Source organism: Manduca sexta, unplaced genomic scaffold, assembly GCF_014839805.1.
Source record: "Manduca sexta isolate Smith_Timp_Sample1 unplaced genomic scaffold, JHU_Msex_v1.0 HiC_scaffold_155, whole genome shotgun sequence".
Lineage (NCBI taxonomy): Eukaryota > Metazoa > Arthropoda > Insecta > Lepidoptera > Sphingidae > Manduca > Manduca sexta.
The window spans coordinates 1-25,198 of record NW_023592425.1 but is presented as its reverse complement, the minus strand read 5'-3'; the positions used below and the strand labels follow the sequence as shown (position 1 = coordinate 25,198).

The 25,198-nt window shown below is 39.6% G+C and overlaps 1 pseudogene; it reads left to right on the top strand.

Moving 5' to 3' along the window:
- Positions 1-5,815: 5,815 nt before the first annotated feature.
- Positions 5,816-25,194, top strand: LOC119191442 (annotated as a pseudogene).
- The last annotated feature ends 4 nt before the right edge of the window (positions 25,195-25,198 follow it).

Here is a 25,198-nt window from a genome sequence, read left to right as displayed (position 1 = left end):
ATTTACTTATTACCCAAGTATTATATATAAAAAAATCAGCTTTTATACTATAACGTAAATAAAATTATAATTTCATGAACACTAAGGGTGTCTGTCAAGGGATTGCTACGATGTTAAGTGTCTGGCAATGAATAACGTGATTTTAATAATTTTCTGAAGGTAACACCAAAAATCTCACTTTATTATTTTATGAAATTATATCTATTTACACACCTTTAGTACCGTTTATCTGTCAAAGCCACGGTAACCCAAACTTCATATGGCCCATCGTTCTTACCTGTGTTGGGAGCAAGCGCTGACAAACTTTCAGCTTTTATAAAATAACGAAGGTCTGGGGTTCACGGGCTCTTAAACTATTATTTAGATGGCGGCAGCGAAGAAGCTTTAGCAACGATATTTAAATCCGTGTAGGATGAAAAGCAATAAAACCTATTTTCAAATAGTGTACGAAACGCAAAAGACGTTATCAACAGTAATTTTTATGGAAACTTTGAGGTCAGTTTAATAGATTCTAATTCCGTCGTCGTAATTATTTTTAAGGTTGGTTTGGCGCCCACATTGCTTTGACTAAAGCGGCGATCGATACATGAAGCCCGGATGAATAAGCCAACATCGGAGACTGCGCAGGTGCCCTGATTATATATTAATCATGAACTGCCAAAGGAGCCAAAGGAAACGTGGTGATCCGAATCGCCAATATATTCTAACCAGAGAAATTAAAATACAACAATACTTTTAAATTGCGTAAAATAGCATTATTATTAAACCTTGACATAGGAAATGCATGTAAAATTGCTTACACACAGCAATCCATCATTGAACATTAACATCACCGGGTTTTAAATGCTTAAGAAGAATTTAAAAGCAAGAAACGGACGCATGCCTCTGTTATTTTGTTGTTATTAAGTAAGTTAACAGTAAGTTATATGTAGTACCTATATATGTACATATTGAAGCCATATTTGTATGTATTCTTATATTGTATAACATTTGTATATATTTTTATCTTATATGTTTTATCTTTATCTTTAAACTTATTAGTATACTTCGTACACCTCATACTGTCCCATATTATTCCGTTTTCTCTTATATCCATCCCATGGTTGTCTGTAAGAGATTGCCTTGTGCTATAAGACCGCGATTTGTACTTTTTCCTATTATCTTGTTCCATTATCTATGTCTCCGGTGTACAAGAAGAGTAAATAAATAAATAAAAGTAAAAAAATCAGTCAAGGGCAATTTATTTAAAACGAGTCGTAAGCATTTATATTGTCAATAATCGAGTGCACTCATACCAGGGAATTAAATGTTTACTTTCGTAATTTTGCCTAGAGCGATAAAAATCACATATTTCATTCCATAATGTATAAAGGGACTCCAGGCCATCGATCGATGATGCAGGCGCGCATTTGATGAAAATACTAATAGAGGTGTACGAATACTTTAGAGTCGCGTCAGGGGAATAAAGGAAATGATCGAAATAAGGACTACCTTTTATACCATGGTCTAAAATTATAAACCTACCAAGTTAATATAATTAATTAAGAGACCAATAATTGCGATCCCCACTAAAATAAAATTTATTATTCCGTCATTAGTTTCTGTTAAAATACTACCTGTATTGTGTGCAACAATTGTATTAAATCAAAGATACAACAGGAAATATTATAAACGAATGGTAATAAATGAACGTAACGTTAAAGCTATGGACTATTAAAACAATAGTCACTGTTTATAACTGCCTGAATCACATATAAAAAGTTATTTTGTGTTCGTTTACGGCTGAATTTGTGATATTTGGGTAGGGATAGTCTAAACAAGGTTAGTTGTGGTTGAAATGAGCCAGTTTGTGAATTAGGGTTGACAGTTCTAAATTCTAATCCGTGCAACTGGACTTAAATATACTTAATACATTTTTAGTGATCAATATAATATTGGATTTTGCGGTAATATCTTTTATGTGCCTATTTATCAATTTAAAAATATGTTCTTTTGGTACCTCCTATTAGCACAACTGTTATTTGAAAAGGTTGCTTTTATTCTTATTCTTATCTAGTGAAAAAGTTTTTATTTTATCTCAATGGAAAATACATGTTTGTCGCTTTCAAACATAATAATATTGTTTTATAGGTATAATGTAGATTCACCTAAATAAGTAGCTGAACTAATTCAAAATTACAAATCGGCTACACACTTATGTGTTCTTTGAAAGAACTTCTTCCTAACATCTTTGTTTTCTTTACAAAATTATGGAAAACTACGGAGCATAGCACAATAGGCGACGGACCAGTTTGACATAAGTGGCGGGTAATAACGAAGATTAAGCGAGACTGGTGCATAGAATAATAGAAAGGATGCCCGTCATACAGCATAGTGCAGCAAGCGACATTGCTACTCCAGCGTACCTGGTGCTAGAATCGCGCTACAATACCCCTGGACGCTAAGCACATTTTCATGGCTGGACTGTTATGATTTTTAAAATTTTGCATTGTTTATGTTATGGTAATTCAAACGGATTAAGAAATCATCGCGGCTAATTTGAAGGAACCCTCTAAATAGGTTATTATAATTAATCTGATTATCTGAACGACAAGCGGATTGAAAAATCGGTCCGGTCATCGGTCATGACCATATTAGCACTATTATTTAACTGTCCAAAGTGTCTCCTATATACCTAGTTATTTGTAATATTGATATTATAATATTAAACACTTGTTGACATGTTATATATTTTATAAAATAATCGACCGATAATTTCGTTATATTTATTCTATAATATTATATCTAATTTGACTTTATACGATAGACTAAACAAATAAATTAAAACGATAATTTAATGGTGATGGCAAAAGAAAGATTGGGATGTCTTTCTGCCTTCCCTATATCGTCCTCAACAAAGAGGAGCCGAACGCAATATTGAAATAATTTCATAAAAACAATATCAACATACCTGCCAGTTGGATTTATTGATTTCACTGTGCTTTGCTTTATATTATTTTTTATAGTCACATAAGTAACACTTTATTGTAATAAATAATCGTATTATTATGTATATCATTAAGCTGTCATCAATGAAATTATGTTCACTTACGCGATTAATAAATAATTTAAACTTTTAATTTGAGAATTTTGGTATCCGACGGACGAATGTCCATCCAATGACGAACAAGCGAAAAATGTTTAAAAATGGAGTCTCAATAAGCATGCCAATAAAAAACACTCGCGTTAAAAGTTATAAAACATACCTGGGTTGTAGATTTCCTCTTTAAACTTTATTTTCTCAGAGTTGAAAGCACCGTTGGTAATATCTTCGGTTATTGGCGACAGCGATAAATTATTTTATGTTTATGTTTGTCGAATTTATATTTTCGAATCATGATTGCGAATTAAAAACGGAACTAAACCATTCAAAATATCTAACGTATCATCGAAACTGTGTAAGAACACATATTACATAATAACGTTTTCCCGCGATCACTACTACTTCGCCAGACTAACCGCCGGGAGTGTACTCTATGAGGTCTGCGAACGAAATACGATTGCACATGGGGCAGCGTCCTCTACGATAGCACCTTCAAAATATACTAACGGTGCGGCTTTGACTATTTGCAGCCTTATTCCGCTACGCATAGTCACGAAATATATTAATATTTTGTAGCTTTATACTTACAGTATGCTTTCTGTAATATTGGGCAACATGATTTCAATAAATTCATTCAACAGTAAATCAAACATTGATTATATGTAACTTGGCATATTTAAAACAATATATTTTCGAAGTCTCGTTTTTATTATGATACAAATAAAAAATTGATTAAATATATTTTTTAGAGGTAACATTAGAATTATCATCTAGTTATTTTTTATAGCGTCACAAAAATAATTTATCGTCACAAACTTTTAATATACTTTATTGTTATTTATATTTATTAGTCGATAAGCTACCCTCATAACTTATTTAAATGAAACTAATTACTACAAATTATCGCTTCTTCATTGTATTAGAAGAAGAAATGCCTCAGGTTCGATTCCTAGGTTGGCAAATAAATAAGTAGGTTTTTTTATGATATTGATCCAGTATTGGATGCCCCAGAGGGTCAAGGTTACATATAGGCTGATTGTAAAACAAACTATACTTTTTTGATGTCCGCAGGATAGTGTGAGTTTTGGGACCCCGATATATTTAAAGTAGGTGTGCGCCAACAGGGGCCCCTCAAGCTCAAGGATCTCGTATCATTTACACATTGATACGGCTAATACGGCGGTAGTAGCTACCTGGCGCTTACTTCTTACTCTAACTAATATAAAAGCTTAAGTTTGAGAAAATCTTTGGATGTTAGTTTTAAGTAAACCACTGATTGGATTTAAATGAAATTTAGCACACGGGTGGATCATATTTTAGATAAACACGTGGTATACTTTTATATCAGTAATGCTCCAGTTGGATATAACATATTTTTTTAATGATACTTGTCAAAGAAATAGCTTTGGCGTCGTAGTGTGTTTTAGGGACTATTGCAGTGGGGGAGGTTATTCACACGGGGAATATCGTGAGCAACACGTAGCGTTATATATAAAAAAAAAGGAAATTTAAAGTTCAAGACAACACACAGACGCTATTTCGCTGGAAGTACAGGGTTCAATTTTGATAAAAATAATGTATCCAAAATCGGATTCGTTGAAGGAAGTAGACGTTTGGCAGGCTGGTAGCGGTGGTGGTAAAATTACTTACAACTACTTACTTTGATTGCAATAATTTTAATGTGAATTGCAAATGGTATAATTCAAAATTGTGTCGTATTTTGCTATGTGTAATTTCCATGGACACTAATAGAACTAACCGCAGGCAACTATATTCAATACCTTTTGGAACTAATAAGTGGAACGTTATATCGAATGCGTTATTAAAATAACTACAGCAGATATACATACTCACTGCGTTAATGAAAGCTTGCTTAGAATTTTACGGAATTAAATTTTTTGTTATTATTTTTTAGTGGTAATATAACGTAGGAATCAAGTTAATTGGTAAGTTCTCGTGGTTTAACAAACAGAAATATAAAATTAATAAATAATGTAAAAGCTTCTCAGGCAATAGGAATATTTATGCAAGCAGGTCCAATTAAACTACAGCTGAAATATAGATATTTTCTTAGAATGGGATTGTTAATTTATCCTTGGAACTAGAATACTATCTGAGTGTATTTGACATTTAATTTTATCGACTTACTCAAATGTTTATATTTTATGAAAGTAGATCTAAAATTATTAGACTCATATTTTTTATTTATTCAAAACTTTGTCATTTTCTTTCATGGTTTTCACTTTGAATTTTGTTTTATTCTAAAACGACGTAAGCGCCAAATGACATCATATATACGGCTCAACACGTAATGACCTTCGCTTTGCAATAAGAAGTCAAGTGACAGTTTTTTGTTTCTCTCCTATTGTAATATTGACATTTGACATTGACAAATCACTGTGTCTTAGTTTTTAAATTAAATAGTAAGGAACAACTTTAACTGTATCATTATCAAGCATTTGTCAGTTTTAAATATTTTTCTTCAAAATTAAGTATCAAAAAAATATTAAAAATACGTAATCGAACTCAGAGTAGAAAAATTAAGGAATAATATTATTGTCTCAGGCACGTTTACATTTTGAAATGTTGTCAATTGTTGTTAATAATAATAATAATAAGCCCCCTAAAATCCAACCACACGTCCTGATCGACCACCTGATCATGTGGGGGCGGACACACGATATCAATTTACTGGCGTGGCTAACGTGGCTATGGTAACCCAATTTATGGAGAATGGAAAATAAGAGATACAATTTACGGTCGCTGCCCGGGGGTCGCCGGGGCGCATCTGGAGCCGACGCTGGGTGCTACAGTTCGGGTAACGTTGGCGATGCTGGATTGAACAGGCGGGTCCTCATCGATAAATATATTACAGCCGAAGTGCCGCTGCCCGAGGGACGTCGGGGCGCGTCCAGTGCCGGCGCTGGACGTGGCAGCAATGCGAACACCGGCCGTGAGGGTTTACGCCAACGGGCTTTTTCGTAAACCTAGTACTCTCACAAGTTACACCGGGTCTGACCCATCATTTAGCCCATCATCTACACCATCTTCGGCCAGTTCTCTAATGTCGGGGGGTGTTGCGCAGGAGACATTGACTGTCGATAACCCTATGCCCACCACCATGACCACTATGACACGTAGGAAATGGACCTCTGATATGAACGAATTTATCCTACGAACATATCTTTCTTTAACATCTATGGGAACTGACACCAAAACCTATCTAGAACCGTTACATTCAAAATTTCAAGAAAAATTTCCACATATGACAGTAAGCAGACAAAGATTAGGTGACCAACGAAGAGCAATTGTACGTAACAACCTACTGCCACAACAAACTATAGATAGTATTTATAGAGAAGTAAAAGAAGATTTAGAAAAGACACACACACAAATACAACAGACACAACAAATTCAATCACAGTTATATATACAGGGAACACAACAACTGGGGCAGCGTATGAGATGGACAACCGAATACAACGAAACTATCATTGCAGCATACTACAAAATAACTAAATCAGAAACAGACAAAACATCCTACAGAACACTATTACACCAACACTTCGTAACCGCCTTCCCACACCTAGCACACGTTAGCGAACAGCGTGTCTCTGATCAGCGGAGAGTTATAATTAACAATCGTTTAATTTCACCCGAAAGAATTGCAGCAATAAAGGAACAAGTAGCTCAAGAACTGCAAATTAACGATTTTGGACTACAAACAAACACTTCGGAACAAAATACGGCACACCAGACCCCATTCAACTATAGATGATTTGACACTTCCTGAAAGTGACTTCCTTAGTAACATACAACCAAATTGCCTTACACAAACTGAATCACTGGAAGTAACAACACAAGAACAAGATGAACGGAATCAAGAAATAAACGATACCTTTTGCCAAGCTTTCGAATGCTTTATAGATACTGATCCAACTAATAGACCATTTATTCCTAAACAAAAATCATCTAAAAAATTTCTGCAAATTGTGAATTATATTAACAGCTAGCTTTTGCCCGCGGCTCCGCCCGCGTTATAAAGTTTTTCGGGCTAAAGTTTTCCGTTATAAAAGTCACGCTATATATTTTCCAACACAAAAATATTTTTCAGTTCGAACCGGTAGTTCCTGAGATTAGCGATTACTGCTCCGCTCCTATTGGGCATAGCGTGAAGATATATATAGCCTATAGCATTCCAGGAACAAATGGCTATCCAACACAAAAATAATTATTCAGTTCAAACTCCTAGTTTCTGAGATTAGCCATTACTGCTCTGCTCCTATTGGGTATAGCGTGATGACATATAGCCTTATAGCACTCCACGAACAAAAGGCTATCCAACGCAAAAGAATTTTTCAGTTTGGACCGGTAGTTCCTGAGATTAGCCATTACTGCTCCGCTCCTATTGGGTATAGCGTGATGATATATAGCCTATAGCACTCCACGAACAAAGGGCTATCCAACGCAAAAAGATTTTTTCAGTTTGGACCGGTGGTTCCTGAGATTAGCGCGATCAAACAAACAAACAAACAAACAAACAAACTCTTCAGCTTTATATAATAGTATAGATAAAATAATACCACAAAAGGCAAATAATGATACCGACTACAAATATTTACAGACTGTCTTATACTGTTCGGCATGGACTGCAGCTAAAGTCAACGGTAGCAAACTAAGCCCCATGAATTGCAATAACCCTGATGGTAACCGAATCCTGATGGTAAGTCGAACTAAACCACATTGGCAAAAACGCCTGGAAAAAAATTGCAGATCTACGAGCTAAAATAAGCAGATTGACACATTACATGAATGGGATTAGAAGCGACTATTTAAATCAACAAGTACAAAACATCTTAACACAGTACAGAATTCACACAATCCACGAAGAACCTAATTCACAATTATCTCATTTCCTTGACACCTTGAAACAGAAACTAACGATAGCCTGTAACCGACTAAATAGATACAAACAATGTACCCTCCGCAAAACTCAAAACAATGACTTCAACAATAATGAAAGAAAGTTTTATCGTACACTAGGTCCCGTAACAAATACTCAAACTACACAAACCACAGCTGCTGCTCGTAATTTATTAACACCTGACCCAATACAATTACAACAATACTGGGCTAACATATGGTCAAATCCTGTCGAACATAATGCTGAGGCTGACTGGATCAAGATAGAACAAGATAAACACAATTGCACCCCACCTATGCTATATGAAAGAATACCCTACGAACATACCAAAACGTCATTAACAGACTTCATAATTGGAAAACTACTGGTTCAGATCACATCCATAATTTTTGGTATAAAAAATTTACACACATACAACCCTACATAACTATATCAATAGATTTATTGAAAGCCCTGAAGAAATGCCTTCTTACATAACAGCAGGAAATACGTATATGCTACCAAAAGACCAAAATGATACAGCCAATCCAGCAAAATATAGACCTATTACTTGCCTACAGACAATTTATAAAATAATTACAGCGTGCCTCTCAGATTTAATTTACACTCACCTCGCTAATCATAACATACTAACTGAACAACAAAAAGGCTGTAGGAAATTTAGTCAGGGGTGTAAGGAACAGGTCACAATTGACTCGGTTATTGTAAATCGCGCACATAAATATAAAGAAGATCTATACACCACTTATATTGACTACAAAAAGCTTTTGATTCCGTTCCACATTCATGGTTATTCTCAGTACTGCGCATCTATAAAATTCATCCCAACTTATTACTTTCTTGCGAACCACTGCTGCACATTGGTCAACTCGCCTCCAGTTAAAATTCCTGATGGTTCTCTAGTGACCGACCCCATCAAAATTAAAAGGGAATATTCCAGGGCGACCTGCACTCAGTGCCGTTGTGGTTTTGTCTTTGCTTTGAACCCCCTTTCCAATATGTTAAACTCCATAGAAACCGGATATACACTAGATTCCCATAAAGAAACCGACGGACAGGCTAACCTAACATTTAAATTAAATCATCTTTTATACATGGATGACATTAAATTGTACGCACAATCCTCTGCTGATATAGACGAACTAATAGAGCAAACCCAAAAATTCTCATCAGATATTCATATGGAATTCGGCATTGATAAATGCAGAAATAACTCAATCAAAGCAGGACACTTTTATGATTACTCTTACAAATGCAGACAGGCCAGACCAACCTATCACTCACTGAGTATGAAGCATATAAATACTTAGGGTTCCATCAGGCTCGTCAAATACTCCAAAAGAAACAAAAACAAAACTCTTAGAGGCATTCAGATACAGACTTAACTCAGTTTTAAAACCCACTTAAACTCTAAACATATCTTTAAAGCAATAAATACTTACGCTATCCCTGTTTTAACGTACTCATTCGGTATTATTAGATGGTCAAAATCCGATCTTAAAAATCTCCAACGTGTCATTAATGTAGCTCTTACTAAGCATAGGAAACACCATCCACGAGCCTGTGTTCAAGGCAAACTCTGCCACGCAGGAAGGTGGCAGAGGCCTCATAGACATCAATAATCTTCATAGTAAGCAAATAACAACCCTCAGGTATTACTTCCATAACAAACAAACCGACTCCCAACTACATTCAGCAATAGTGTTTAATGATACCAAGTTTACACCCTAATTTGCGTAGTAAATGTACCCAGCCCAATGAAACGCAAGTAGATAATCCAACCAAAATCAGGAAGTGGACCCGGAAAGCTCTTCATGGTAGACATCGTCTCGATCTGAACCAGCCTAACGTCGACAAAGATGCGTCGAACGAGTGGCTACTACTAACTACTACTACTACCAAAAGTATATTATAAAAGCTACAAACCTTCCGACCGATATGTGTAGAAGATGCAATAGTTCGTCGGAAACAATTCAGCACATTACAGGCGCTTGCAAATCCATAGTCCAAACAGACTACAAATACAGACATGATCAGGTTGCACACATAATCCACCAGACTCTAGCCCTTAAGTACAAACTTATAGATTCATCAACACCTTATTACAAGTATTCGCCGGCAATAATATCAGAAAATTCGACACATAAACTTTACTTCGACCGCGCCATACTTACAGACAGAACGATACACTACAATAGACCAGATATTATATTAATTGATAAAATTCAGAAGTCTGCTTACATCATAGATATAGCAATACCGAACACTCACAACATTCAATCTACAATAGCTGAAAAACTTTCTAAATACATTGAACTTAAAGACGAAGTTACTCGAATGTGGCGTCTTCAAAAGGCAGTAATAGTCCCAATAGTTTTGTCAACCATGGGCGTGATTCCTACACACCTCCACAACTCCCTCCAGACACTTCATCTACCAAAAATTCCTATACATCAATCTTCAAAAAGCAGTCATCCTCAACACTTGTCGCATTGTGAGAAAATTTCTGCAGCTAGACCACGATTAAGTTTCTTTTTATCTCTCACGTTACAAACAATATTTTTAATGTTGCTGCAGACTTGGCTTTTTGTAATACCATTTTCAGAAGAAAAATATAAATAAATGTGCAGTTTTAAAATATTATATGTATTTGTTAATGTTATTTCTAGATCTAAACAAGATTTATTTGAATAGAAAATATTTTTCATATTTATTTCCTGAATATCGTAAAATATAGCAATCGGGAAATCGAATCCAGTACTTCAATTTTACAGCCTTACACTGACTAGACATCTACGAAAATAAGCACTAGCATCTCAAACCCGACCCAAAGTGGTCCCAAACATTAAATATTCCCATAAACGTGGCAAAATATTTGAATCGCGATATGATGCTTGGCCGGGCAGTGGATCCGCCGATAATATTTACGACGGTCTGCCCTGATCCCAGCCCAGTCCTAAAGATGTGCCAACCGTCAGCATAACGGGATAATATGGGCGTTAGAATTATTACACGCCCCAGAGATAACTTTTATTAATATGTTTTGAACCCAGATATGTCACTGCATACCCCGAGTTTTGAGAATGGGAATTTTAATAATTTTAAACAAAACTTTGGTTTCCGTTGATATATTATTTAGGTGGTAGTAAAAGTATCATCCGTTTTATTATGTAAGTTTTATGTTACAATATTTTATTGTGTATCCTTATTATGAAACATTATTACGTATCAATTGCGTATAAAATAGCGGAACATCGCCCCTTCCTTCACATCCTAAATAAACAAAACAATTTATATAACATAGTTAATATGTCAAATATAAGTCTTTGTGAATCGTTAGTAGAGAAAAAAAATGTACTATCTGAAACTTTCAATAACAAAGTTCATGCCATCACTCACTACATCCTACTTGTAGTTATAGCATTTATCGATACGCTATCGAGCAGCTATCCTGATCACGATTGCATAAATAATTGTTTGCTATTATAGGAAAGAAGAAAAATGCACGGTAGAAAAATCCTGTAACATTAAAACATAAATTTTAAACATAGGGCCGCTAGCCAACGTTGTTGAATGCACTCTAACTTAATTTTATAGCCTTAAACTCGTCTCGGAGGTCTATTTTTGCATAACTTTGTATGGAAATTGCGTTATCTCGAACAGGCTGAAACTTATGGATGTCACGAGGATTTGGGTAAAATAATGGGACATATTTTAGAACGAGATAATTTTGAAGAACGGTGTTGTAATATTTGTCTACTTAGAGCAGAAGTTATGCGAAGGGCCACGTTGGTAACAGATTACCCTCGCCTGTAAACACCCTCATAAGTAATATTGTGGGTGCGTTGTCAACCTATGGAAATTAGAAAGAGGCGATTTTAGCAATCCCACTGAACGTGTGAAATCCAACAGGAACGTTTGAAACTAACTAGGTACTTTTTGAACAATCCATGTATTTAACGTTTTCCTTTCTATTTTCTAGTGTAAAGTTAAAGGTGACCAATCGTTCTCCTAGCTTTTCCCCAGGGCTATCTTTATGCTGATGAGCGGTTTTTCGCATACGAGAGAAGTTCAAAATAGATTGTGCTTCTCGTTATGACTTACCAATTACCATAGAAATAAAATATATCTTTGGATACTTATGCATTATTCTATGCTGACAACGAAAAATTACTCTTACATACAAAATACATATCTTTCTCAGTAAAATCTAACCTCTTATTTCGTACTCGTATTTTCTTAGCTTATAACTAGAAACATTCCAATAGGCCTAGAACAGAGCCGCGCGCAGGTGATGGGACCTGTTGATCCAAACGCGTTCTGCGAGCGTTGACACGCGCGACACGTGACGCGCATTCACCGCACGCACATACCCATAAACCCTTTACCGGATTGTGCGCTTCAATATGATTGTACTTTGGGAAATGTTTTATACAAGTGCTTGTGACTGCCTGTGGAATTTCATTTACAGTTTCTTAAATTATGTATAAGATTATAACTCTGTTATGTTTAATAATAATACTATTATTAGTAGCGTTGATATCATTATTTTCAAATAAAGAGACGAGCAAGTAACTCTGTAAAGCAAATAGCACTACACTGAGCGAAGAGTTAATATGTAATCACAGTATTTTATTTGTTCCAGCATATCGCAAATGTCAAACTGACGACTTCCAGTGCGGTGTAGAGGGCGCGGGCCCGGGAAAGTGTCCTCGCAGGGGCCCTGCATACCTAAAGAGAAGAAATGTGACGGGTAATACATTCCGACATATTCTAATCGATATTCCTACATATCTACATTGTGTCACTGTGGATTATTCTTTACTTATTTGTATTTAAGAAGACATTTTGTTAATCTATCTCTAATTATATTAGTCTATTTAGTTTTTATTGATGATGGAATCCACAATTTCTATCGGTGTTCATGCATAATATTAGCCATATAAATTACAATAAAATGCATGGACCCAGCAAATACATATTCCAGTACAATTGAAACTTCTACCTCTTATTTCACAGCCTGAAAACAAATTTTATTACAACGACATCTAGCCAAAAATCTTAGAACTAACTTATTAAAAATCTCATTAAATTGTTTTCGTGCAGGTATTTAGACTGTAGGACGGGTAAGGACGAGCAGAATTGTCCCACAGACTCGACACCCTGCCGGCTGGACCAGTTCAAGTGCGCTACAGGGAACAAGTGCGTCGACGCTTCTGTGAGTGCGACCACAAAGACGACTGCGGCGACAACTCAGACGAAGAACATTGTAGTGAGTTGCCCTTTATTACACTTTTGGAGGTTTATGCTTAAATTAAAGGCTTTTCCCAAAATAAATGTAATAAGAATAAATTAGGACTTTGATTTGCGTATTTAGCAGAAGGTTTACGGACCATTAGTAATTGTATTTTAATTCAGATGCAGGATATGTTTCCTGTTTACATTCTTTTAGTTCCAGGGAACAATCATAATTCCTTTACAAGCTTAAAAATCCTTTTTATGTATATACCTGAATATACCTACCTACCTACCTACCTACCTAAATATAGATTTTACATTAAGGTTGTGTTATAAATCTTCATTCCACAATGTCTATTTCGAAATATCGAGTTAAAAAAAAACCAATTCCACATTTTAAAGGTAAAAATCTAGTATTATATGTGTTTTAAAATATATCTCGACTAAAAGTGAAGTTGTGCGCTCCGTGGAGTTACAGAACATCTGAACTCGCCTGATTTATAGCGCCCAGGTACAGGGACTTTTAAAAGCATCACGTCAAACTAACAAACACTACACCAAAGGTTTTGCATTGTTGAAATATCGTGGATTTATTACTAATATTATATTTAAAATGACATCAACCGTAAAGTGAAATGCCGTGATGAGAAGTCTTCTCTAACCCTTATATGTATTATCTTGTTTTGTTTGTTAATTTTCACCGTGGTATTGCATTGGAGATTGATTACGTAAAGTATTAATTACTATGTATTTTCTAGGTAATTTTCAATTATAATATTCGGTAAATGTATAAGTACGCATAACAAAACTATCTCATATTCTTATATTAATTCATCAATCTTAACCAAACATTTGTTCCCAGGTTTTCCCCCCTGCCACATCGGGCAGTTCCGCTGCAGTAACGCGCTGTGCATCCCCGCTACCTACCACTGCGATGGATACAAGGACTGCGCGGACGGCTCCGACGAGGCGAACTGCACCGCCATAGCCTGCCCCGATAACAAGTACCTGTGCCCTAAGGGGGACAAGATGGAACCCACAAGTGTATCATGCGGTACCAGCTGTGTGACGGGAAGAGGGACTGTGAAGATAATGCTGATGAGGAAGCTGCTTGCTGTGAGTTCTTTTATTTATAAGCTGTGTGATATTTTTTTTGGTGCCACACAAACTAGCAATTTGCATAATATTTTAAAGCACATAATGTTGTATTACTGATTGCGGAGCGTGAAGAAGCAATTATGCAGGCCGGCATGACTGCCGGTCGGCACTTTCTTTGAGCTCCACTTCACTTAACATCAGGTGCAATTAAACTACTTTGCCGAACTACGATAAAAAAACATTAAATTGATTCAATTATACTAGTATTGTTTTAGCCTGGTTTTAGCGATAAATTTTCTTTATTATTTTTGTTACCGTGACGATTCTCGCGATAGGTATAATATAAAGTATATGCCTAAGCTCGAAGTAAGAGGATTTATAAGTTGTGTTCTTACCCGCGACTGTCTACTATTTCTCTATTCCACTAAATACATTTTATCTTCCAGCAACGGCCTCCTGTCCCGCCTTGGACTGTGAGTACAAATGCGTGGCGTCTCCGTCTGGCGGAGCGTGTTCCTGCGCGGCCGGACTCACGCTCTCGGCAGACAACAGGACCTGCGTGGACCGCGACGAGTGCAAGGAGTGGGGCTTCTGCCACCAGCTTTGCGTTAATACTGCTGGATGTAAGTGTTTTAGTTTTATAAAGTATTATTACTTAGCAGTAAAATACCCTACTTAAATGTATTAGCTGTGTTCGAAATTAAACCGTGGAATTTAATGTATTTGTAACACACATAAATTTTATTTTTACTCTCCTCTACATAAACAGTAATCATATCAAATCTCCCACTCCTCTGTGCACGCAATGTGCTTATAAAGGGGTATAACATTTTCTCTTCGCGTATTAATATATAAATTACTCTAAGGTTTAATATTTTTATTAACTTTAAGATACATTTGAACTTATATAAATCAAGATTTTGATTAGCAAGTTAACTTACAGAAGTTGACTTCCACAAGCAATTTTTGCTATGTAAACAATCACGACTAGATGACTGCAAATTATAAAGCTAACAGGTCTGGTACTCGCTAGTCTAAACAGATAAATAAATCATCACAGAACGTATCAATCAATGTGCGTGTATATTCCAGCATATCGTTGCGCATGCGCCCCCGGGTACTCGCTGGTGGAGGGGCGGCGCTGCGTGGGCGGCGCGGCGCGGCGCTGGGCGCTGGCGCACGCGGGCGCGGTGCTGCACATGGACCTGCACGGCCGCGCGCCCGTGTCCCTCGCCAACGCCACCGCGGCCGCCGGACTCGACTACCACTACAGGAGAAATCTGCTGTTCTGGTCCGATCTCAAGACTAGAAAGGTCAGTAGTTTCAACCAAATTAAATATTTGATTAAAGGCTTGTTGCGGATAAATTTAATAGTTGCTAGACGCATATTGTATTATGAGGGGCTGAATATATTTTGAACAGATTTTATTTTGTGTCGTTTTTTATTGGCCCCAATAAAGTTTTACAACTGAGGAAAAGTTGAAAAAAATGACAACCAACATGGTGACTTGACGATACCAGAAGTAATGCTGGTCCGTGTTACAGGATATATGGAATGTCGAAACCGCGTCGAAACAAACTATGTTTGTCTATATCATACAATATATATTTTTTGTTTACAGATCCACTCACAGCATCTGAGCGTGCCAGCCGGACTGAACAGCTATGCGGGTAACGACATCACGGTCGCCGGTTCCTGGGCTCCGGCCCTGGCCGTGGACTGGGTGGGAGACAAACTGTACGTGGCAGATGCCGTGGGACAAAAGATTGATGTTTTCGAGCTGGATGGAAGACTGCATGCCGTAGTGCTGGGCTCTAATTTGACGAACCCAGCCGATTTGGCCCTGGATCCGACGCTGGGTCTGATGTTTGTTGCTGATAGTAGCCAGGTGAGAAATTAATCATATCTCATCAGTCTACAGATTTAATTTATTGCAATAACTTTATCAGAGTTGAAGCTGTTTTCTTGTAACTTAACTTTAAAACTTTCAATACTTTTCAGCCATTGTTCGGCGGCATGGACGCGAAATCGATCGTATCAGAAGCGGCCTACAAAGCATCAGGTATAGCGGTGGACATCATCGCGCGCCGAGTGTTCTGGTGTGACTCCTTACTGGACTACATCGAAACGGTCGACTACGACGGCAACCATCGTTTCTTGGTCCTCAGAGGACAGCAGGTCCCCAGCCCTTCAAGACTCGCTCTTTTCGAAGACAGGGTCTACTGGTCAGACAGCATTAAACAAGGCATCAGTTCAGTCAATAAATACGAAGGAGCTTCAAGTATTCAAGCCATATACAAAATGAAGGATATCAGGGAACCCAGGGCGATCACTGTCATACACTCTTTAAAGCAAACTTCGGTCAATAACCCCTGTGGTAACAATAATGGAGGGTGCTCCCAAATGTGCATAGTGACAGCTATTCAAAATGGTGGCCTGGGGTACCGCTGCGCTTGCAACATCGGCTACCGGCTCGAAAGCGATTTGCGTAATTGTGATTTAGTGAATGAGTTCCTCATGTACTCCCAACAGAGATTCATTAAAGGAAAGGTCCTCAATCCTGTAATCGAAGGGTTCAGTGACGCAATCTTGCCTGTTGTGTCACGAAGGGCTAGATTCGTTGGCTTGGACTTCGACGCAAGAGATGAACATATCTATTACTCTGATGTGCTACAAGATGTGATATACAGGGTGCACAGGAACGGAACGTCTCGGGAAATTGTCCTCGCATCACAGAACGAGGGCGTTGAAGGACTCGCGGTAGACTGGGCTTCGAAAAACCTTTACTACATCGACTCTAGGAAAGGAACATTGAATGTCCTTTCAACGAGGAACGTGACTTACAAAAGAACTCTTCTGAAAGACTTAAAAAGACCCAGGGCTATTGTCGTTCATCCCAACAAGGGTTTCATATTCTTCTCGGAGTGGGACCGACCGGCAAACATCAGCCGTTGCAACACTGACGGTACCGGGCTTCTCGTTTTCGAAAATGTTACTCTCGGCTGGCCTAACGGCTTGTCCATAGATTTTGACACCGACAGAATATACTGGTGTGACGCCTTACTGGACCACGTACAACATTCCAAACTGGACGGTACTGACGTGAAAACTGTCAATTCGAGGCTGATCAGGCATCCGTTCTCGATAGTTATCAACAAAGAGTTCATGTACATCACAGACTGGAGACTAGACGCCATCGTGAGGCTGCACAAACTGACCGGGGAACAGGGAAGACATGGTCCGTGGCCACCAAGGCTGAAAGTCAATAGTTATAATATACAGAAAATAGACCCGATGCAACCCAGAGAGAGTAATAATGTAAACTGCAATAAGCTTTGTTTCGCCATACCGAGGAATAACACCGAATTCTTGACTGTTAAGTGCGGATGTCCTTACGGAGAGAGTTGGCGGCAGATGGTCAGAATTGTATCGCCGATCCTAACTCGGAGCCGCCCGTGCAAGCCTGCCCGCACTCCTGGGACTTCACGTGCAATAACCAGAGATGTATCCCGAAGAGCTGGGTGTGCGATGGGGACGACGACTGTCTAACAACAGCGATGAGGAGCAGAATTGTACCAGTAAGTAAACACATAACTTAATATTTCATCTCGAGCTTTCATGGATTTCAATTATCTTTGTGAATGACACATTACTCCTAAATTGGTACAAAACCTAAGTAACTCAAAGGTTTAATGAACATAAAGTATTTGCTCCTTATTTCTCCATCTAATAATGCCTCTGTGTAACTAATATCCGATCAACATAATACATCAAGAATTATCTTTACAGAAACAACATGCAGCTCATCAGAATTCAAAATCTGGTCGTTGTATACCTGCGACTTTCAAGTGCGACTCTGAGAACGACTGCGGCGACTTCTCTGACGAGACGGGGTGCGTCAACCTGCAGCTCCTGCAGTTCCAGTGCGACAACGGACGCTGCGTGCCCAACACCTGGAAGTGTGACTCCGAGAACGATTGTGGAGATGGCTCCGACGAGGGCAGCCATTGTGCTGAAAAGACTTGCGCTTACTTCCAGGTTAGATTGGAAAAGATATTTCCATTATAAATGCCATGTTATTTTTATTCCGGCAAGAGAAAGATTTATAATATTACGTAGTAGCAGATTCAATGAGAGACGTTGTGATTTAAGATGTTTATAAAAATAAGTCGTTCTATCCCTCTGGATCTACAAATGTCAGGTCGCTTTTGTGCTAATTGGTAATTTACTATCTCTTAAAGTGTGTGTTTGCACTACATCTGCAGTGGACAGTCTGAGTACATATATTTCACCTATCTAAACACACAATGTAATAACGTCCTGTTGCGGTCAGTTCACATGTCCGCGCACGGGGCACTGCATCCCCGCGTCATGGGTGTGTGACGGGGACGACGACTGCTTCGACAAGCAGGACGAGGCCGACTGTCCGCCCGTATCCTGCCTCGCCAACCAGTTCAAATGCGCTGACCTCAAGCAGTGTGTGCAGGTAATGGAAATTAAATCTATATTCAATATGTTATTTGAGTGAGTACCACTGCTACTAACATTCACAATGCTTCAGAAATTATAGATGTATTCCTCTACTAAACCAATCAGCTCACTAACTGAACACAAATATTCGTATAATTTGTTTCGAATAGCACGCCATTGTCGTCGGCAATCTAGTATAGACTCAGTTTAAATAAATTGATTTCCTACGAGACAAATTATTAATAATAATGTTTGTAGCTTCCACTATGAGGGTTTACTTATTTTATGCTACCTAATGTATAACAAATGTCATCTAAACGGCTGTAATCCTCTTTCTAGGAGGCATACAAATGTGACGGCATCCCGGACTGCAACGACGGCAGCGACGAGGCGGGCTGTCCCTCGCTGGCGCCGCACCAGTGCCAGCCAGACAAACAGTTCCAGTGCCGCTCCTCCGGGATCTGCATACCCACTACCTGGTACTGTGACGGTGAGTTGACAGCTTTTGATAATGTTACTGATGTTTTTTATAATGATGATACCTACATAAGGTATTTCTTACCAAGGAGTGTACGTGAACTGATAATATGAGACAGGTTACGTCTACGACTCTCAAACTATACAAATTGATGACGTTCAATGTCAACACCTATCCGAATGAATGAATGATACGCAGGCACGCCCGACTGCGAGGACCTGTCGGACGAGCCGGCGTCGTGCGGCGCGGCGCAGTGCGGCGCGAACCACTTCCGCTGCGACAACGGGCGCTGCGTGTTCAAGTCCTACGTGTGCGACGCGCGCGACGACTGCGGCGACGGCTCCGACGAGGGGCTGCAGCACGCCTGCACGCCGCCGCCGTTCAGGTCGGGGCTCATCTTGTACCCTAAATACGACCAGTGTACATGTTATGGGGATAATCACAAAACATGACATTTATTATGACCACCGACGACAAATGTACTAGTCTAGTGTTGTCTATCTTAAATTAAATATATAATCGGTTTCAGTGTAGCTACTATGCTTTGTCAAATATATAAGAATTTTTCTTCAAAACGCAAAAAAATATTGTTACAAATACGCAATGACTATCTGTCTTTGAGACATATTATTAAGTAGAATATTTTACTTTCAGATGTCCAACTGGACAGTGGCAATGTCCTGGAGTTACTGGTCGCTGCGTCAACCTCACGCAAGTTTGCGACAACAAGCCCGATTGCCCCAACGGTGCTGATGAAGGTAAGCTAGAACCCAAGTATAGAACGATTATTGTACAATATTATACGTCATTTCTAAACGAAAACAAACCACTACACACCAGAACTAATAGTTGATATTGAACCTGAGAACACCGTACGCCCCTATAATTACTTGCTATTTTCTGCCATTTAGAAGTTTTTATATTTTTATTTTTAATTTACAGGTCCTAGCTGTGATTTCGCCGAATGCCAAGATCAACAAGGCCTGTGTACAAACGAATGTAAGGAGACTCCAAATGGCCCGCTGTGCCTCTGTCCTCCTGGAGAGAACTCGACGTCGACGGCTACACCTGTAAGGATATCGATGAATGCAACCCTCCAGGCATCTGCTCGCAAGTGTGCACAAATATCAAGAAGTCTTATGTCTGCAGCTGTGTCGACGGGTATCTCCTCACCAACAACAACCATTCTTGCAAAGCTAACAACCATTCCAGCGCCTTCCTCATCATTTCCAACAGGCACTCCATCTTAGTGGCTGATCTGAACGAACAAGGCTTAGAAAGAGTACCAATTAATGTAGAAAATGTTGTAGCTACAGCCTCCAACATGCATACAGGAACTATATTCTGGTCTGATATGAAGCTGAAGAAGATTTCTCGGTTAGACCGAGGCAGTGAGCCCCAAGTGATAATCACTACAGGACTTGATCTGGTGGAAGGGTTAGCTTACGACTGGGTGGGGGGTAACATCTACTGGTTGGACAGCAAGTTAAATACTATTGAAGTCGCTAAAGAAGATGGTACAGCAAGAACTGCGCTGCTTAGCGGTAACATCACGCAGCCCAGAGGTATGTGCTTGGATCCCGCTCCGAACACAAGATGGTTGTTCTGGACTGACTGGGGAGAAAACCCAAGGATTGAGAGGATTGGTATGGATGGTACACAGCGCATGGCAATAATAACCACCAAGATCTACTGGCCAAATGGTTTGACCCTGGACACGGCGACTAAGAGAGTCTACTTCGCTGATTCTAAACTGGACTTTATAGACTTCTGCAACTACGACGGAACTGGAAGGCAGCAGGTGTTGGCTGGCAGTCACTACCTATTGCACCCGCACTCGTTAACTCTTTTCGAAGACACTTTGTACTGGACGGATCGTCAATTAAACAGAGTCCTTTCTGCCCATAAGTTCAAGGGGTCGAATCAGACGGTAGTGTCTCACCTGATTTCGCAGCCGCTGTCTATTCACGTCCACCACCCCGCTCCAGCCGCAGTACCCCTCGCCGTGCAAAAAGGACACTTGCCAACATCTATGTTTGCTAAGTCCTAACATGACCATCGGCTACACTTGCATGTGCAAGCCTGGCTTCAAACTCTTGCCTGATGGAAAATGCGTTGAAGGTATGCATAGGTTATAGTCAAATACAAATTTTCTATAAATGTGTCTATAAATAGTGTGTTCATATTATGTATATTTTTCAGAGGAAACTGCATACTTAATGGTGCTGAAGGGATCGCAAATTATCGATTTAGCTACAGATGGTTCTGGAAGAGCTGGACAGTTGGCGTCTGTTGTTGGAATTCAAGGTATGTAAAAATATCAAACGAAGATTTTGGACCTTTCTACTGTTACAAGAAACGTACAGTTTACACTCATTGGTGTTTTTACCAACAGGTGGAGTACAACTAGACTATGATAGACAGGGCCACACGCTCTTCTGGCTCCAATCCATCTCCGGAGACAGTGACGATGAAGAAACTGCACAATTTACAGCATGAGTTATGGCGGAGGGAATAAAGTCGAGTTCTTCGGCCAAGACACCGGCATCGTCGGCGCTCCCTCGGCTATTGCCTTCGATTGGCTGGGAAGGAACTTGTACATGGCCAACAGAGTTGCTAGTAACATTGAGTTGGTGAGAATAGACGGCAAAGTGAAATATAGGTCGATTGTAATGGCCAATGATGGAAGTAAAATGTCTGTTGCAAAACCTAAGGCCATAGCTCTGGATCCTACTGAAGGGTAAGTATCTTCATAGACCATTCATATGGCCAACAAAATTGAACACTACTTTCCAGGTTGGTTGAAGAGGAGAGTAGAACCTTCGCTGTGGCAATAATTGGTAATAATAAAAATGTTTCTTTTTGTTTATAGGAAATTATACTGGTCAGATGAAGGCGGTTACGGCGTGCCAGCTAAAATCGGCAAAGCCAATATGGACGGCACCAACCCCATCATTCTAGTGGACTCCATTGAGAGACCTGAAGCCATCACCGTGGACGTGGAGAGGAAGTTGGTGTACTTCAGCACTCAGTTCCCCGCTAGCATCAACAGTGTCAATACCGAGGGCAATGACAGGAAGACTATTCTCACGGAGTCCAACGCTATATCATTCCCAAAAGTCATTGCTGTCTTAGACTCAAGGTTATACGTCCTCGACCCAAGGCACGAGAAGATCATTAAAGCAGACCTTCCTAATGGCGATAACGTCAAAACTATCTTGGACAATGAGAGTGACTTGAAATCTCTTACGATATTCCAAAGAGAAAGATGATTCATCATCCATGCTCGCAAAATAACGGTGGGTGCGAACAGATCTGTATACCTAGTGACGGTGGATCTAGAGTTTGTGCTTGTTCGATCGGGTACAGAAAGGAGAGTGAGGTCAATTGCATTCCATACAAAACCTTTGCAGTGGTGTCACAACTCGACCTAATCCGAGGGTACAGCATCGATTCTAGCGCCGAAGCAATGGTTCCAGTCACAGGCCAAGGACACCACATTCTTCACGTCGATGTCCACTTCGCTGAGAACTACATCTACTGGGTTGAGTTTAACAGAGGCCAATGGAATGGTATCTTTAGGATACGTCCAAATGGTACTGAACTTCAGCATATCGTCAAAGATGGTATCGGCAGTAATGGAATTAGAGGCCTGGCTGTTGACTGGGTAGCTGGTAATTTATATTTCACAAACGTCTTCCCTCACGAAAACTACGTAGAGATGTGCTGGCTAGATGGTTCTAACAGAAAGGTCCTTGTCAAAACAACCATGGATGCCCCAAGAGAGCTCGCTGTAAATCCTCTGAAGAGGTTGCTCTATTGGATAGATTATGGCCAATACCCTCGCATCGGAAAAGCATATCTCGACGGCAGCAACTGGCAGACTGTTGTCAGCTCCGGAATATCAAACCCCGAGACTTGACCATCGACATGCTGACACATGATGTATACTGGGTAGATTCCAAACTCGACCAGATTCAGAAGATTTCTTACAACGGTGGCAATAGACAGCTAATCAGATCAAATTTGCCGAACCCCATGGGTATTGCAGTTCACACAGGCAGCGTTTACTGGGTTGATAGAAATTTGCAGACGATTTATAAGGCATCGAAGTTACCAGGAAATATGTCTATGCCAGAGAAAGTTAGAACGAACTTACCGAAACTACGTGATATCGTCATATTTGATGTAAATAACCAGCCAACCGACGAAAACAATCCGTGTAGGAAACTTGGTAATGGAGGCTGCGATCAACTCTGTTTCAGTTTTCCACCTGACTCCAATAAGGGAGTAACACACAGATGTGACTGCGCGACTGGTCAAGTGTCACAGACTAATCAAAAGAAATGTGATGTCGTTGATGAATACTTGGTATTCACGACTAGAACCGAGATTCGCGCCATCAACCTCGACCCTAAATCCACCGGTGTGCCCTTTAAACCTGTGGTCAACCTCACCAACGTCGTCGGGTGGAATTCGATTACGCTGACAACAAAATCTTCTTTACTCAAATCAGACCTTGGGCTAGGATCGGTTGGATGCCAGCGAACAACCCAGATAGCGACTATTCATAACATCATCAATAAGGGAATTAACCCTGGTATTTCTTACGACTGGACTCAGAAGAAAGTTTACTGGACCGATAGTTCCAACAATTCAATCTACGCTATGAATTTGGACGGTTCCGAATTGGTTATGATTGCAAGAGTTGAAAGACCAAGAGCTATCGTTGTTGATCCTGCAATGGAACCTTGTACTATACCGATTGGGGAAGATTCGGAACTTCAGGTAAAATTTACAGAACAACAATGGCTGGATCACTGAAAAAGGCTATCATTGACAAAGATCTATCACAACCTAGCGGGTTGACAATTGATTTCGATGAAAACATGCTTTACTGGACCGATGCTGTCAGAGAAAAGATCGAAAGATCTAACATGGATGGTAGCAACAGAGAAGTTTTGATAACAGCCACAATCTATCCCTTCGCTATCACAGTCTTCGGAAATTACATCTATTGGACCGATCTTCAGTTACGTGGAGTATATCGAGCAGAAAAACACACCGGCGCTAACATGGTTGAGATGGTCAAACGATTGGAAGGAGATATCCCACATTTACAGCCCCAGTAGACAAAAATGCCAGTCAAACTTGTGTAAACTTAGCAATGGTGGTTGTGCCCAGAGTTGCCATCCGGCGCCAACAACACAGTTGAATGTAGGTGCGATGAAAATACTAAACTTGTTAATGAGGGTCGTATGTGCGTCGCTAAGAACATCACTTGTGACTCTAGCAAATTCTTCTGCGGTAACGGTAAATGCATCAGTCGTATGTGGTCTTGTGATGGAGATGACGACTGCGGCGACAATTCTGATGAAGACAAAAACTACTGCGCGTACCACTCATGTTCCCCGAACGAGTTCCGCTGTAACAACGGTCGTTGTATATTCAAGTCTTGGGTGTGATCACGAGAACGACTGCAGAGATGGTTCTGATGAGGAAGGCTGTGTCTACCCACCTTGCGCTGAAGGAGAGTTCACTTGTCTCAACTCGCGCTGTATCCCCATGTCTCAAGTCTGCAATGGCTTCAATGATTGCAAAGACAACATCACTAGTGACGAAACTCATGAACGCTGCCCCAACAACACGACTTGTCCTACTAACCATCTCAAATGCGAGAAGACTAACATCTGTGTTGAACCTTACTGGCTTTGCGACGGAGATAACGACTGTGGCGACAACTCCGATGAAGACCCTCTACATTGCGCGCAAAGGACATGCCCACAGAACAGCTTCCGTTGCCCCAACCACCGATGTATCCCTGCAACTTGGTACTGCGACGGCGACGATGAGTTGTGGCGATGGAGCTGACGAACCTCCAGAATATTGTCGTTCTGAAGGACGAAC